Raw genomic sequence first — 4,165 nt, forward strand, 5'->3', positions numbered from 1 at the left:
GCTTTGGGGGTCCAGGATGGGTGGTCATTCCTCAAAGAAACCATCCTTTGGGCTCAGAGTAAGACCATGCCATAGCAGAGGTAAGGGAGCAAAGGGGCCAGGAAGCCCCTTTGGCTAACCAGGATCATCCAGGATACCTTAAGGGCAAAAAAAGAAGCATACAGGAAGTAGAAGCAGGGGGTAGCTAGCAAGGAGGAATACACTTCCTTGGCCCGCACCTGTCCACATCCCTCTTAAAGTGCAGTGCCCAGAACTGGATGCAGTACTCCAACTGTGGCCTGACCAGTGCCGCATAGAGGGGGAGGATCACCTCCTTGGACCTGTTTGAGATGCATCTGTGGATGCATGACAAGGTGTGGTTGGCCTTCCTAACTGCATGCCCACACTGCCGGCCCATGTTCATCTTGGCATCAGTAGTCACTCCAAGATCCTTTTCTGCCTCTGCTCTAATGAGAAGAGAGCTCCCCAGCCTGTAGGTATGCTGCTGGTTCTTCCTCCCCAGGTGCATCACCTTGCACTTGTCAGTGTTGAAACCCATCCTGTTCTCATCCACCCACCCCTGTAACCTGTCTAGGTCTGATTGCAGCCTATTCCTCCCTTCTAGCATGCCCACATCCCCCCACATCTTAGTGTCGTCTGCGAATCTGAACAGGGTGTGGACAACCTGGAGAGGGTCCAAAGAAGGGCCACTCATCTGATTAGAGGCCTGCAGGGAAGGCCCCATGAGGAAAGGCTAAGGGACCTTAACCTCTTCAGCCTCTTCAAGCGAAGGCTGAGAAGGGACCTTGTGGCAGCATACAAATTCATAAGGGGAGAGCAACATGAAGTAGGCCATGATCTGTTCACCAGGGCACCCCCTGGAACAATGGCCATAAGCTACTGGAGAGAAGGTTTAGGTTGGACATTAGAATAAAGTTCTTTATGGTCAAGGTTGCTAGGATCTGGAATGGGCTCCCAAGGGAGGTGGTGCTTACCCCATCCTTGGGGGTCTTCAAGAGGAGACAGGACAGGCACCTGGCTAGGTTCACATGACCCCAGGTTTGGTGCCCCTTTTCTTGCCTGCTAGGGGCAGGGGGTTGGACTAGATAGCCCACTGAGGTCCCTTCCAAATCTAGAATCTATGAATCTATGGAAGTTAAGGTTGACCACTGAAGTATTTAAAGAACTGAAAGACAGTGAAGAGTAGCAGCATAGTGTTCCACGTAAGGGGAAGGGGAATGTCCCTTTGCCTTCCTGTGGGGGCCTGCATCGCTGGGAAGGTTCCTGCTGCAATGTTGTGCTGGGCTCTGAAGAGTGTGCCTCATCCACACCTTGTTTTCAGCCACCAGCTCTGAATTCCACTCAGGATTAGGTTTTATTAGTTTAAATAGCAGTTTTGCCCATTAACTACAGGGGGGGGGATGTATCATCCACATTGCCAGGGCCTAGTAAAAAAACATTTCTGCTTTTCTTTAGGAGGGAGTTCCATAAACCAGACAACAACACTTACAACGTGTTCCCCCCAGCCAGCCTCTCTCTACTTCCACAGGAAAGATTTGGGGCCTGAATCTGAGCTGGGTGACACCAGTTATAATGGTTCATAACTTCAGAATTGGGCCCTAGTTTCTGGCTCCCTGAGAAGCACTCCCCGAGTAAGTGTGAATGACCACAGTTAGGCTGCCTGCTGTTATTCCTGCAAGAGCTTTAAAGGTGAAGATTATGACCTTGCATGAAAAGAAACAAATTGGAGGGAGCAGACAACAGGTGCATTGCATCCCTTGCATTTACTCATGTTCAGGAGATCAGCTTGTGGGTGTTAAGATCTACATCATTAGAAATGAATGAGATGCTGATTCAGAGTCCTTGAATGCAGATATCCGAACACTGCAGAACATTTTGATTACAGATTTCTGCTTTTCCTTTTCCTGTCAGAAATTTACTAATAGTCTGTGAGTCTAGTTCAGCATGGGGTGTGACTTCTTTCAATTTAATGGTGTTCTTCCATGGGTGAACCTTATGCCTACGTGCCCTTGGAATGAAAGAAACTGAAACCCAGTGGACAAGAAATTCTGCTCCCAGACTATTTGTTACATTGAATGTGCCTGATTTTATTTATTTATTTATTTATCTTAAACTTGTGCAAAGCTATTCCTGATGCACGTTAAGTGTACGGTAAGTGAGAAAAAAATTAACTTCAGTCATTTCCTGGCATGGCTGTGGTTAACTAGTGGAAGATGGTATGATGATTGACAGGTCAAATGAGAAGTGAAGTGAGTCATTTCAAGCAGTGTGAAAGCACTTGATGCTGATTGATCCTCTTCATTTAGAATACATATTACCAAGAACAGCTTCCTTGCAGTGGCAGTAATTAGATGAGGAATGTCATGTGCCCAATCCTGTATGAAGATTATTCCATTTAGAGATGATTAACAAAGAGCCTAGCTTTTTCCTTAGCACAAGTGGGAACTTGTTTTACAAAGCAGATATATGCAAATAATGCTGATTAGCAATGCCTTCTCAACCTCATCTCAGGAAATTGGAAAAGTGCCATTTGATTTTTTTTAAAATGACAAAAATTACACTGATAAGCACAACCAGTTTTGAGCGGGAAAGGTAAAGGCTAGTGATTTAACCTATTTAAAGCTAAACCCTATTCATTTGGAAGAGGAGTCCTAAGTGGATCATGTTTGGTTTGATCAAATAAGAAGACTCATACCAAAAGGTGATTTCTCAAGGTCAAGGTGCAGAGGGGCAGTTGTATCAGAAATGTGTGTCAGTTTATTCTAATGAGTGAAATTTAAACTTCCAAGTGAGTATGGGAAACCACAAACTGAATAATCTGGAATACTTAACATGCTGCCCCATATATACCTCTTCAAATGCCCGTAAAATTAACTAATAATGAATGTATATATGCCTGCAAGAAGAAAAATGACATCTATGTGTTTTTAAGGAGACAACTTTAATACTCATTTTTGACAAAGCTCTTATTTTTTTTACGCATTTTCTGCCACTAAAGACTGGCAGTGTTGGCAGGGGTTGACAGGGGGAGGGGATACATGTGGACAAACCTTCATTTATATAACAGTACCAGACTGTCTTCCTTCCTGAGACTGATAAAACCTCACATATGTGAATAACTCCACTGAGGACAATGGGCAGTATCTCCAATGTTAATGTTCATCATTTGCTTGTTGAGGGGCACCACTAGTACTTGTTTATCTCAGTTAGGGATTGCAGAACTGGGCAGTGATGAGAGTGAGAGGGGCTGGTTGTAGGCACCTGTGAAAATATGGGTCAAGGTGTCTCATGATCAGGGATCTGTGTTTTCCATATGTCATGGAAAAATGCAGCAAAACATGGATTTTCTCCTTAAAAGGAGAAAAACTCAGGAAACCATGGGTTTCCCCTTGCATGCCAGCAGAGTTCCAGCCTGCAATGGGCTGCTTGAGGCTGGGGGAAGTGGGACACAGTGGGCAGGAGTTGCCAAGTGGATGTGTGTGCGCGTGCGCGCACACACACACGACAGCCAGGCAGTGTGGTGGAAGGCAGCTCCCGCAGCTCCCTCCAGGTAAGTCTATGGGGGCAGAGGGGGAGGGGAGGGGAGCAAAGGTGACATGTGAGGGGGTGGGGGGGCACGTGACCCCCCAGATTTCTGTGCCCACAGCAAGGTGTGGGGCACAGGGCTGCAGCCTGGCTGGACCGCATCTGGCAGAAGCTGCCTCCATGGCCCAGCAGGCAAGACCAGGTACAAGAGGCAGTGCTACTCTGCCATGGCTGCCAAGGTGAGGGGCCCCCTGCCTGCCTAGCAGCATCAGGGGGCACAACTCTGTGCCACTGCCACACCTTAGCTTGGCGGCCATAGCGGTGTGGCACTCCTTCTTGTACCAGAACCCGCCCACTGGGCCACAGAGGCAGCTCCTGCCTGGGGCTGGTCTGGCCAAGCTGCAGCCTCACACCCCTTGCCCCGCTGTGGGTGCATAAATCTGGAAAGGGGGGCATGTGCCCTAGCCCCCAGCATATTGCCTGTGCTCCCTCATCCCACCAACATGTCACCTGTGTCCCTGCCAGGCATCACCTATGTCCACACCCCCCTTCCCCATGCACCCACCTCACCCACCCCCTTCCTCATGCACTGGGGGCAGGGGGCAGCAGGTCAAGAATGAGGGGCACCAGCAGAGCTCGA

The sequence above is a fragment of the Gavialis gangeticus genome, unplaced genomic scaffold (genome assembly GCF_001723915.1).
Source record: "Gavialis gangeticus isolate Ggan-Ray unplaced genomic scaffold, GavGan_comp1, whole genome shotgun sequence".
Lineage (NCBI taxonomy): Eukaryota > Metazoa > Chordata > Crocodylia > Gavialidae > Gavialis > Gavialis gangeticus.